Raw genomic sequence first — 13,852 nt, forward strand, 5'->3', positions numbered from 1 at the left:
TCGACCCCAAGTAGCTGGGAGAGGGGGTATTTAGGGGAAGAAAGCACAACCCAAAGAGGGTAGGGAGGGCACCATTGGAAAATTCTGGAAATACTAGTGATCATTGGAAAATTCAAAAAATACCAGTGATAATCACAGGGAGTTAACTCCCGTTTCTCAAGATTATTCTCAAGATTATAATCTAACTTTATGATCAGCTAGTTCCTGGAACAGATTCACTGAACCGGCTAACCTAGATTTTTGGTTCTTCTCTCCTTGCTAGATTTTTGGCTCTATTTTTCCTGCTAGAGGGGTCTGGATTTATCCCCGTCTTTCAGTGTAACCAATAATATCTGGCAAAAGAGACTCCAAACAAAAACTAATCAGAAAAGATAAAGAAGGACACTACAAACTCATCAAAAGAAAAAAATTCACGGGCTGGAGAGATGGCTCAGCGGTTAAGAACATTGCCTGCTCTTCCAAAGGTTCTGAGTTCAATTTCCAGCAACCACATGGTGGCTCACAACCATCTGTAATAAGGTCTGGTGCCCTCTTCTGGCCTGCAGGCATACACACAGATAGAATATTGTATACATAATAAATAAATAAATTTAAAAAAATTCAACACTAGGACATTTCTATTCTTAACATCTATGCCCCAACCACAAGGGTACCCAAATTTGTAAAAGAAACACTGCTACAAAGAAAAGAAAAGAAAAGAAAAGAAACACTACTACAGGTTAAATCACATACTGACCCTCACCTACTGAGAGTGGGAGACTTCAATAACCACTCTCACCAATAGATGGGTCATCCGGACAAACATTAAACAGAGAGACACTGGAGCTAACTGATGTTATAAACCAAATGGACCTAACAGATATTTTCAGAACATTTCACCCAAACAGAAAAGAATATACCTTCTCAGCACCTCATGGAACTTTCTCCAAAATTGACTGCATACCCAGAAACAAAGCAATTTTCCAACAGATACGAGAAAATGGAAATAACATCCTGCTTCCTATCTGACAGCCATGAATTAAAGCTCACTGTCACCAACAAGAGAAAGAACAGCAAGCTTACAAACCTGTGGAAACTGAACAACTTGCTACTGAATGAAAATGGCTCGAGACAGGAATTAAGAATTAAGACGTTCTAGAATTGAATGAAAATACAACAATGAAAGCGGTACGAAAAGGAAAAGACTATATAGTATTTGATAGGTTTCTGTAGCCCAGTAATAAGACTATATAGCATTTGATAGGTTTCTGTAGCCCAGTAATAAGACTATATAGCATTTGATAGGTTTCTGTAGCCCAGTAATACGTTTCTCTACCAACACAGTAATCCAGATCAAGTAGAATTAAAAAGTAAAGGACCAGGTGACCCTCCAGCCCCCAGAGATGGGGGGGGGAGACAGGAGAGAAATCACCTGGCCAACCTGAAGGAGGGGCTTAAATACCCTCCCTGTGCTGCGATGACCCAATGAGGAGTCCTCCACAAGCTGGGCTGAGCCCAGTTAAGGTAGGTGGGGTCCTGAGTAGCTGGCAGCTTTGGGGAAGGAGCTGCCACAGCTCCTGCCAGGAATATGGAACTGGACTTTTGGCGGCTTTTCTGTGAGGGCAGGTTTTGGAGAAAGAGAACGGGGGCTGAGCTGGAGATTCCCGCCAACAGCACTAAGTGCCTACATAAAGAAATTGGAGCAATCTCAGAGTAGCAATTTAGCAGTAACGTAAAAGATCTAGAACAAAAGGAAGAAATCACACACACAAGTCGTAGACAGCAAGAAAAACAAACTCGGTGCTGAAATAAATAAAATAGAAACAAATAATCAATTAAACAAAAAGTTGGTTCTTTGAGAAAATCAATAAAGTTTACAAAACCTTATCCAAATTAACCAAAAGGCAGGGAAAGAATATCCAAATTAATAAAATAAGAAATGAAAAAGAGGACATAACAACAGACACTGATGAAATCCAGAGATTTATAAGGGCATACTTTAAAACCTAGTACTCAGCCCAGCCACGGTGGTGCATGCCTTTAATCTCAGCATTCAGGAGGCAGATCTTTGAGTTTGAGACCAGCCTGTTTTACAAAATGAGTTTCAGGCCGGGCGGTGGTGGCGCACGCCTTTAATCCCAGCACTCGGGAGGCAGAGGCAGGCAGATCTCTGTGAGTTCGAGACCAGCCTGGTCTACAAGAGCTAGTTCCAGGACAGGCTCCAAAGCTACAGAGAAACCCTGTCTCGAAAAAACAAAAAACAACAAAAAAAACAAAAAACAACAACAACAAAAAAAAAACAAAATGAGTTTCAGGACAGTCAGAGCTGTAATATAGAAAACCCTGTCTGGAAAACAAAAACAAGACAAAAAAACCCAACAACAACAACGACAAAAAATTTGAAAGCTTGTACTCCACCAACTGAAAATCTAAAAGAAATGGCTAATTTTCTCAATATATATCACCTATCAAAGTTAGATCAAGATCAGATAAGCAATTGAAACAGACCTATATAAATCCTTAGTGAAATAGAAGCAGTCATTAAGAGGGGTTTTATCACAGAATTCTACCAGACTTTCAAAGAAGAGTTAACACTAACACTCCTCAAATTATTCCACAAAATAAAAACAGAAGAAACATTGCCTAATTTGTTCTATGAGTTACCCTTTTACCCTTCCCAAAACACAAAGGCCCAAAAAAGAACACCATTAGCTCAGACACTAAGAGTAATGTGTAGTGAGAAGCGGCGGGGCTGCATCCCGCCACCCGCCGCCGGCTAGCTTTACACCCGAAATAATTACACGGAAACTGTATTCTTTTAAAACACTGCCTGGCCCATAGTTTCAGCCTCTTATTGGTTAATTCTCACATCTTCCTTTAACCCATATTTAGTAATTTGGGTAGCACCACGAGGTGTGGCTTACCAGGAGAGATCTTAACCTGCGTCCATCTCGGAGAGGAGCAGCATGGAGACTCACCACGCGACTGCCTGAAGCGTCTCTCCCTAACTCTACTTCCTTGTTCCCACAATTCTGTTCTGTCTACTCCACCTACCTAATTTTCTGTTCTTAAAGGGCCAAGGCAGTTTTCTTTATTAATTAACCAATGAAAGAAACATAGACAGATAACTCTCCTCCATCAGTAATGATTAATAAACGTAACCTCACAAAACTGAAACTTCTACACAGCAAAGAACACCATCATTCAGACAAAGTGGCAGACTACGGTATGGGAAAAAAAAATTTCTTTTTGGTTTTTCAAGACGGGGTTTTTCTGTATAGCCTTGGCTGTCCTGGAACTCACTCTGTAGAACAGGCTGGCCTCGAACTCAGAGATCTACCTGCCTCTGCCTCCCAAGCCCTGGGAGTAAAGTGTGTACCACCACTGGTTGGCACAGAATGGGAAGATTTTTACCAACCACACATCCGACAGAGGGCTAACATCCAAAATATATAAGGAACTAATGCAAAGTGAAAGCTAGCTATCAAGTAAACAAATAACCCAATTAAAATATGGGGGACTGATCAAAACAAAGAATTCTCAAGAGGAAACTCAAATGGCCAAGAAACACTTAAAGAAATGTTCAACATCCTTAGTCATAAGGGAAATGCAAATCAAAACCACTTGGAGATTTCATCTTACACCTGTCAGAACGGCTAAGATCACCAAACAAGTCACAACTAATGTTGGTGATGATGCTGAGTAAGAGGAACCGTATGGCAGTTCCTCAGGAAGATGGGAATCAATCTACATCAAGATCCAGCTAAAATGCTTTTGGGCATAGACCCAAAAGACACTTCATCCTGCCACAGAGACACTTGTTCAACCATGTTACTTGTTGCTCTATTAATAATAGGCAGAAATTGGAAACAACCTAGAGGTCCCTGAATATATAAGAATGGATCAATAAGTGAGGAAGTGCTGGCACAAGCCTTTTATGCCAGCTCTCAGGAGATAGAGGCAGGCAGATCTCTGTGAGTTCAAGGCCAGCCTGGTCTACAATGTTATTTCCAACACAGTCAGAGCTACACAGTGAAACTATGTCTCATAAAACCAAAAAAAGAGCAGAAAGATAAATAGAATATATGATTATGGATGGATGGGGGGCAGAGCTGGAATGGAGGATTGAGTGGGGAATGGGAGGGGTAGGAGGAAAGGCCACAAGAGGGAATACAGGGAAAGACAGCTAAAATTAAGGGTCATTTAAAGGGTAGTATGAAAACCTAATACAGTTGAAGCCTCCTAAAATAAGATGAACATAAATAAAGGTGATTTAAATAAAATCACCACATTATGGGGGAGACAGGGTTCCAGTTGGCCATCTCTTTACCAAATGAAGCTTCCAGTACCAGGATTGGGTTACAGCTAATTGAGTTGTTGGCCAAAGGGATACCATGAGAATCCCAAACAACCCTAGATGCTGCTTTCTACAAACTGACAGTAAGGCCCCACTGCTAAAGATGACTACACAACTCACCGAATACAGAGAGGTGGAGCTAGTCCCTAGATGGAAACTTCACCCCTACATTCTATCACCTTTGGTACAGGAAGATACTATGCACTCTTCCAAAAGAAAAGCATAAATGCCAAGCCGTCCCCAAACCCTTTGATTTACAATGGTGTCCTGCCTACGAGATACACTAGGGCAATGGTGGCACAAAGCTTGTGGGAGCTGCCAACAAATATCTGATTTGACTTAATATCCACTCCATGAGATGGAACACATAGCCTACACTGCTTGAGAGACCAAGATCCAGATATACTAGATAGCCCAGGTATGTAGTGTAAAATCAAAATCTATTGCTCAAAAAAACACATAGCAATAAAATGATTCCTAATGATGTTCTGTTGTATTCTTAGATTGGTGCCTTTCTCAGCCATCATCAGAGATGCTTCCTCCAGCAGCAGCTGGGGACAAATACAGAGACCACAGCCAGACATTGTGCAGAGAGTAGAGACCTTAGAATACAACCCTAAAAGGGGCGTCTTCGGACACCTCCACCAAATCCCTCCCCTCAGAGCTCAGAGAGCCCTTGGAAGAGGAGGTGGAAAGAGTATAAGATCCAGAGAGGATGTGGGGACACTAAGAAAACAAGGCCCTGGAAATCAGCATGATCAAAGCTCGTTAGGAACGCCCAGAGACTGAGGCAGCGCGTGCCCCAGGCCTCTGAATAGATGTATCGTGTATATAAAGGCTTCCAGTTTAGGTTTCTTTATGGGATTGCTGAGTGTGCAAATGAGTGGATCTCTGATTCTTCTGCCTTTCTTGGGCTCTTTTCCTTCTCTTTGCCTTGTCCAACTCTAGTGTGCTAGTTTTTGTTTTACCTGATTATATGATGCTTTATTTGGTTTTATTATTATCCTTAGAAGCCTGGTTTTTTTTTTGTTGTTGTTGTTTTGTTTTTGTTTTTGTTTTTCTGCTGAGACAGAAAGGGAGTGGATTCAGATGGGAGGGGAAATGAAGAGGAACTGGGAAGAGTAGAAGGAGGGGAAACTATAATCAGAATATATTATGTGAGAAAAAACCTACTTTCAATAAAAAGAACAATGTAAAAGAGAAAAAAAAAAAAACAAAGTAAAATCTGTTTTCCAAATGGTAAAGTACCCTATTTTGTAACTAAAATGGTTTTCTTTAGTGTTGTGACACATGTCGCCAGAATGTCCGTGTTTATTGTGGTAGGATCTTTTCACTTTTCATAGAATATCATTCATTACTCCTTGTACGTGAGCTTGCCTCGCCGCAGGCGGTCATATATTCTACTCGGTGAAGAAATTTCACTAAGGCTACTCATTTTCACCTGCGCTGAACTAATAAGTCTCAAATTAAACAGCTCCATCAAGCCTCGGCAGCTGGCACCCTCCCCCACTGAGGATCACAAAGTGAAACTTGGCTATTTGGGGAGGCTTCATTATTATGCTCCGACCAAACTCTTGGCAGCCAGGAGATACATATTCCTCGAGATCTGAGAGAAAATTTAATGAAAGTGCCACAAATATATTAGTTAGGATGATAGTTTGCACTTAATATGAGGTCCTTTTCTCCGCGGGTTTCAAAGTCTTGACTAATTAATTAGTTGAATTCCCTCGTCTCCCTGGTGGTCAAGCATTTCAACAGACCTCGTGAGTCCAGAGATTGCCACAGAAGCGGAAAGCACAGTACTTGGGCGCTGAGGCTGGTGGGGTGGGGAACACCTGTTGGGGGTTGTCTTTGTTTATTTTACTTGCAAGTTTGTGACTTTGGACGCCTCAACTCCAGAGGAGGCGACCAGTGCCCCAGGCCAAATTTGGCCCCCTGCCTGTTACTGTAGATAAAACTGTTTTGGGCTGAAGCCCGGTTCATCTACACCACAGTGTCTAGGATTGTTGTCCCTGTCATGCAGATTTTAAAAGTCACCATCTGTGATTTCTGGATCTTGGGGGGGGGGGGGGGGAACACGTTAAAGGAGCCCTAACCTGTCTCCGTGTTTCCCAGTCTACAAATTAAAATTAAGGAGCTGGCCGGGCGGTGGTGGCACACGCCTTTAATCCCAGCACTCGGGAGGCAGAGGCAGGCGGATCTCTGTGAGTTCGAGACCAGCCTGGTCTACAAGAGCTAGGTCCAGGACAGGCTCTAAAGCTGCAGAGAAACCCTGTCTCGAAAAACCTAGATAGACAGATAGATAGATAGATAGATAGATAGATAGATAGATAGATAGATAGATAGATAGATAGATAGATAAAATTAAGGAGCTGGAGAGATAGATAGCTTAATAGTTCTTGATGCTTTTTCAGAGGACGTGGGTTAGGTTTCCAGCTCCCACACTGATAAGTTCACAACCATTTCTAACTCTATAGCTGATGCCCTTTTCTGGCCTCCCAACAACTCCACACAAAGGCATACGTCCTGCCCATAAGCATAAAAATAAAAATAAACAATAAATCTTAAAATTGAATTGCAGTCTGGGTGGTGGTGACACACACCTTTAATTCCAGCACTTGGGAGGCAGAGGTAGGAGGACGTTTGTGAGTTTGAGGCCAGCCTGGTCTACAGAGTGAGTTCTAGGACAGCCAGGGCTACACAGAGAAATCCTCTCTCCCTAGCTCGGAAAGGAAGAAAGAAAGAGAGAAAGGAAGGAAGGAAGGAAGGAAGGAAGGAAAGAAGGAAGGAAGGAAGGAAGGAAGGAAGGAAGGAAGGGAAAAGACAAAACCAAACAAATCAAAAAAGCCCCAAAAAACTAAATAAATAAAAATAAATAAATTGAATTGAATTGAAATGCAGCTGGCAAAATAGCTCACTATGTGAAAGCACACACACACACACACACACACCCCAAAATTAATCTCTTTTAAAAAGTAAAATTCAATAGTCAATAGCAAAGCAGCTTCATAGAAGAGTTACATTTTAAACTTTTAAAAAAATTATTATCTTCCATGCTGCTTTAAAACTGACAGGAAAAAAACCCAGGAGAGCTACTGCTTTCTTTAAAATGCACCCATCAGCTCTTTATATATCTGTTCCCCCCCCCCCCCCCCAGATATCAGGTACCACACCTCACACTAGCCATTCTAGTAGCTGAGATGACTAGGCTGAGCTAGTAGTCATCCTTGATCCATGCTGTGGGTACCACTGTATCATCTGTTCCCATCCCTGTGTGTGCAGAAGAGGTCAACGTCTGAGATAGCATCAAACAGGGACATTTGAATGAGAAGAGGAGGCGACACTAGTTCCTTTCAGAGGGAACCAAGCCAGGCACAAGGCATTTCTGGGTGTGGCTGGAGAAAGTCCAGGGTTGCAGTCTGATTGGAAGAGAGCATTTGTAATGTGCAGAAACAAGAAAGAGGCACTATGGCAGGGTGAGTGACAGAGTGGCAAGAGATGACAGGGTCTCATTGTGTAAACCTGGCTGGCCTGAGACTTCCTGAGTAGACCGGGCTGGCCTCAAACTCATAGGTCTACAAACTGGGACTAAAGGTGTATGCCATCAAGCCTGGCTGAGAGCTGATTTTTTGTAATAGAGGATTCTATGGTTTAAGGTTTCTTTGGCTCTAACTGATGTGCTCTGTTGAACTTTGAACTGATAGTAACAGTTGAGCCTCAGTTCAAGTTTTATAGATGTCTTATTTCCAAACAAATGGTAAGCCATCTTTTTGGCTGCATCTGATCCCTCACCTGAAATTCCCTCCCTTCTGTCCTAGGCCGGATGCTCATCCTAAAATAATAAGTGTAAGATATGCCAATATTCCCTCTTGTCATGAGCTTTCCAATTATTGAAAATGAAGTAAATCCCTCCAGAGGCGAAATCATTAAATATATAGTAAATAATGAGGTTAATTAATTTAACCCTTCTAATTAGGAAACTAATTAAATCAGAAAATTAAAATTGACACCAGACATTAGAATCAGGAAGTTTTGAGTTTAGACCTGGCAATTGTCTCTCTGATCTCAACCAATTTCGGGAGAGGCGTCTCTGTCATCTGCAATGACACAGTGGGCTCCTCTCAGCAGAGATTGTTTAGCATAAAAATATTTTCAAGCAGTTGTCTCGCTTCTACTTCCATTATTTATGGAATAAAAAAACTTTCTTTGTCTTAGATTTCTCAAAAGAATGAGATACATCCAAATACATCCAAAAAAGAAAGGTTTAACTCAAACTGTGTTGGCCCCTGTGGCTGGGGGCAAGTCAGTTAGAATTCTCTGGGCCTCTTTCTAGTCATCTTTCTGTGAAAGTGGGAAAGATAAGATCTTTACTCCCTTTTCTGGGTGAAGGAAATTGATTTGCCTTGGGAATATCAGATCAGAGGCTGCAGTTGGAGGTGTGACCAAAAGTCCTGGAAAACTGAGCCTCTGCCCTGCTCCTGCAAGGCTGATTAGAAGGGTCAGTGATTGTGGAGTTGGAATGTGCAAACCCAGAGCCTGGTACCCTGGGCCAGTTGTTAGACCCTTTAATAATCTCTGCCATACCTGGCCCTTAGACAAATCATCTAGAATGTCCAGACTCCCCACTCCCACCAACTGAAGGCTAAGAATACCATCAGACAGCATCTGAGGCCAATGGCAGCTTTCCCCAGTTGCCTGTGCCGCCTACTTGGTGTTTCCTCTCCAAACTGAGACCACATTAGAACATGGAATGCGTTTAACTCTGTGAAGCTGTGTTACTGTGTCTGTTTAAAACATCCAATTGGTCTAATAAAGAGCTGAATGGCCAATAGCAAGGCAGGACAAAGGATAAGTGGGGCTGGCAGGCAGAGAGAATAAATAGGAGGAGAAATCTGGGGAGAAAAGATGGAGAAGCAGAGAAGGAGAAGGAGAAGAGGACTCCAGGGGGTAGCAACCCACTTATACAGCAAGTCACTGAGTAAGAAGTAAAGAGATACAGAAATAGAGAAAGGTAAAAGCCCAGAGGGAAAAGGTAGACAGGATAATTTAAGTTAGAAAAGCTTGCTAGAAATAACCAAGCTAAGACTGGGCATTCATAAGTAAGAAAAAAATCTCCTCCATGTATTTATTTGGGGAGCTGGGTGGCAGGGCCTCCAAGAACCAAAGAGCAAAGAGTTAAAAACAAAAAACTATATTTTGTACCTACAGAGACTTATTATTACTTATGAATGCCCAGGCTTATCTTGTTTCTAGCTGGCTTTTCTTTCCTTCCTTCCTTCCTTCTACCTTCCTTCCTTCCTTCCTTCCTTCCTTCCTTCCTTCCTTCCTTCCTTCCTTCCTTCCTTTCTCTTTTTTTGGTTTTTGGAGACCGGGTTTCTCTGTAGCTTTGGAGCCTGTTTGGGAACTAGCTCTTGTAGACCAGGCTGGACTCGAACTCACAGAGATCCGCCTGCCTCTGCCTCCCGAGTGCTGGGAATGGCAAAACATCTTAAATTAATATTCCACAACAGGTATGTTTCATCTCACCCATTTATGGGTTCTCACTCTTAAACTCAGAAGCTAAGATAATAAAGTCAGGGGCTGAGAATATAGTTCAGCTGATAGAGTACTTGTTTAGCAAGCACAGAGCCCTGGGTTCAATCACCAGCACACCTAACCTAGGCTTTGTAAGACATACCCATGATCTCAGCCCTGGTAGAGGCAGGAGGATCAGAAGTTGAAGATCATGCTTAGCTAAGTAGGAAGTTTGAGGTTAGCCTGGGCTACATGGAATTCTGTATAACCAAACAATAGATAAATAAGTAAGTAAAGATAATGGAGACTGCCATTCTAGGAAAGCGAATGGCCTTTGATATTTTGACAGTGGCAAAGTGAGTGTCATTATTAAAGTGTGCTCTGTTCGCGTTCCCTTCAGCCGGGGCGGTGTGGCAGTCTTCTGACTAGCATCAAACTGCCTTCAGTTCTAATGATTCACCAGCATCCTTTCCCACCTCATGATGGGCAAAAGCCCCAATTTTAGTGTTCATATTTGGTTGTAATTTTCTCCATACTTTTCTGTTTATGTGGTTTGCTATCTGTTTATGCCATCTTTCCATCCAGAATGCTGCCAAATGAAGATCCTCCTGTCTCCAAGCTTGAACCTTTCCTCTCCTGATTAGATCAGGCAGGCAGGTAGAGACTCTTAATCTGGAAAGGTAGGCCTTATGTCCCTATTCGACACAAAGAACTCACAGGAAATAGAACTTAAGCCATTATAGCGCCTAAGAGTGAGTAATCAAAGTCTTAGAGGGGGAAACTGAGGCATGACAGGCAAAGAACCCCTTTACCCCTGCTGGTTAAGAGCCAAGAATTCTCACAAAGCCAGCTAGATGGCTCAGAGGATGAAGATGTTTCCTGAACAAACCTGACCACTTGTGTTTGATCCGTGGAATTTAGGTATAAAGGTGGAAGGAGAGAACTAACTCCACAAAGTTGCCCTCTGACCTCTACACGCGCGCACACTGTAGTATGTGTGCTGCGGTCTCTGAATGAGAGTGGTCCCCCACAGGTTCACACATTTGAATTCTTGGTCTGTCCCCTCTTAGTGGCTCTATTTAGGAGGTTATGGAACCTTTAAGAGGGGGAGCTTTACTAGAGAAAGTATGTCACTCTCTCAGGCTTTGAGAGCTCATAGCCTCCTTCCACTTCACTCTCTCTGCTTTGGCTTGCGTTTGGAGATGTGGTCTCTTAGCTTCCTGTGCCTGCTACCTGCTGCCATAGCTCCCCTGCCATTACTCTTGTCAGAACTGTAAACTGAAACAAACTCTCCCTTCTATAGATTCTTCTTAGTTATGGGTCTTATCACAGCAATAGAAGAGGACCACATGCTCCCACACACTGAACATGAATTTATACGTTATAAATACATAAAATTAAAAAAAGGAAATCTCACTAAGACTAGCCACGTCTATAATCAAAATTCACCCTGCCAACTCCCCTCTGAATTAGAATAAAGATTGCTTTGACCTTGTCTAAGCCTGTAAATCTCTGCAACTCAGAGTCACCCAACAAGCTTTTTTTTTTTCCACACAGGATTTCACTGTGTAGCCCAGGCTGTCCTGTAATTTGCTATGTAAACCAGGCTGACCTGAAATTCACGGAGAGCTGCTTGCCTCTGCCTCCCAAGTGCCTAGAGCTGGCCTAACTAAACATGTGCATCACCATACCTGGCCCTGTCTGACAATCTTTTTGAGACACTTGTACCCATGTCCCACCTTCTTTTCCTTATGTGTCTCCCTTAGTCAGTGTTTCTTCTTTAGACAGGGTCTCGTGTTGCCCAAGGCTGGCCTTGTATAATTTCAATCCTTCTACCTCCAGCTAGTAGGTTGCACTACCATTCCCTGTTCAAAACCTTTATAAACTTCAGCTTTGCCTCTTTATAAAAGGAAAAGACCTCCCCTCCACATCTCCAAGCCTCCCCAGTTCTGGCACACAGGAAGTCCCTGCTGCACTTGATTCATCCCACCAAGGTCAGGCTCACTGTTGCACATCATCTGTTGGCTTCTTGATGTAGATATATTTTAAAGGAAACACTGTCCCTTCATGTTCATCTCGTGGAAGACATAATCCGAAGCAGCATGCTGAAGTCAGGATCATCTGAAGAGCAATGAAGGGGCCCAGCTGGGGCTGGAGATGGGTAGGAAAGAAGCCTAGGGTGAAAGGACAGACAGACAGCCCGGCCCTGGAGGCAGAGTGGCTAGAACAAATGCTTTGTTCTCTTCCCACTCAAGGTTTTACTGATGGTCAGTCTCTGAAGATGTATTTCTGTGTTCTTGGTACCTTATTGAAGGAATTGAAAAAAACACACACGGATTTGCAATGCAGTACAGAAGCTTTATTCAAAAGCAAAGCAGGTCAGAAAGAAATATGCTTTCAGGAGTGATGGAATGTGGTGGGGGCTGGAGAAGTGGCTGAGGATTTAGGAGAGCTCACTCCTCTTGCAGAGAACTTGGGTTTGCTTTTTAGCATCTACATACCCACCTCCTCCAACTTGAGTTCCAGGGCTTCTGACACTCTCTGCTAGACATCTGTCCAGCATCAGAATATGTGTGGCACGCCTCCACCTCCCCCTACCCCTCCCACCTTTCCCCATCTTTAAAACAAAATTGACAGCCGGTAACATGAGACTACTTAGGGCTCCCAATTACTGTTTGGGGCTTCCTTTTATGGAGTACAAGAGGAGTTTGGCTGCTGGTTTTGACTGACAAGTGTGTATTACTTAGGGAAATAAATCTGTTTCCTATAATTAAACTATTGTTTCTGTACAAGCAGAAAACTGTGTGTGTACAGTACAAACATTGGCATTCACAGTGGACAACAGTCCTGGAGCTGAGGTGAGGTGTCCTGGAAGCAATTGCTGGCACTGCACGGTACGAACACCACACCACACGTGCATGTGAGCACGGGCGGGTATTCAGGACCAAGGCTGCAGTGAAGCCACATGGTGCAACACTAGCTGGCAGGGCCAGAAACACCTCGGATTATCACACATTTGGTTTTGAATTATTTTTGATCCTCACTGTTTGGAATCTCCAGCTTGGTGGCTGGGGACATTCCAGAAAGCCCACCATCGGTGGTTCCTCCCCAGAGATGCCTGGGACCACACCTACTCACTATTTAAGACCTGGCCCATTGATCTGTCACGTGTGTTCTCTTGTTCTTTCCTGTCTTCTTGAAAGCCATCTTGCGGGTGCTCTATTTTGTACTGCCCTGTTCATTAAATCTGAATTTACTAATTTGGTTTGATTTGACGTATTGTATCGGCAGCGGTGGAGAAATCCACCAACTGGGGATCCAAAACCTAATACTAGCAGGTTTGGAAACCTACTGATGTCAATTCTTTTTTGACCCCCAAATGGAGTCATGATGCACTAAGAAGCTAGCTGTAGTCTATAAATCTAAACTGAATTTGATAATACTTAACTTTAAGGGGTGCACAGCCAGTCAAACTGAACAAAATGAAACCACTATGTATAATATCCAAGTGTATTTTTAATCCGTTAAAGATTTTTTAAAATTTTATGTTTTTATTTTTCAAGACAGGGTTTCTCTGTGTAGTCCTGGCTGTTTTGAAACTCACTCTGTAGACCAGACTGGTCTGGAACTCAAGAGATCTGCCTGCCTCTGTCTCCCGAGTGCTGGGATTAAAGGGTTGTGCCACCACTGCCTGGCTATTTATTTTTATTTTATGTTTGCCTGCATGATTTGTATGTGTGTCATCTGCATGCCTAGTGATCTTAGAGGCCAGAAGACGGCCTCAGAAGTCCTGGATCTGGAGGTATAGACAGTTGGAAGTTCCCATGCACATATACCATTCATAACATAGAAACACATGTACACACACACAGAGAGAAGAAAGAGACACACACACTATTGACTTCCAAAGAGCCTTGGCAAATACTATTCCAATAACCTACTTTGGTTTCCTACTGTAGATGGGGTCTACTATTTCCAGCACCACCTTCATTTTTTCTAGTT

Source organism: Arvicola amphibius, chromosome 2, assembly GCF_903992535.2.
Source record: "Arvicola amphibius chromosome 2, mArvAmp1.2, whole genome shotgun sequence".
NCBI classification, from domain to species: Eukaryota; Metazoa; Chordata; class Mammalia; order Rodentia; family Cricetidae; genus Arvicola; species Arvicola amphibius.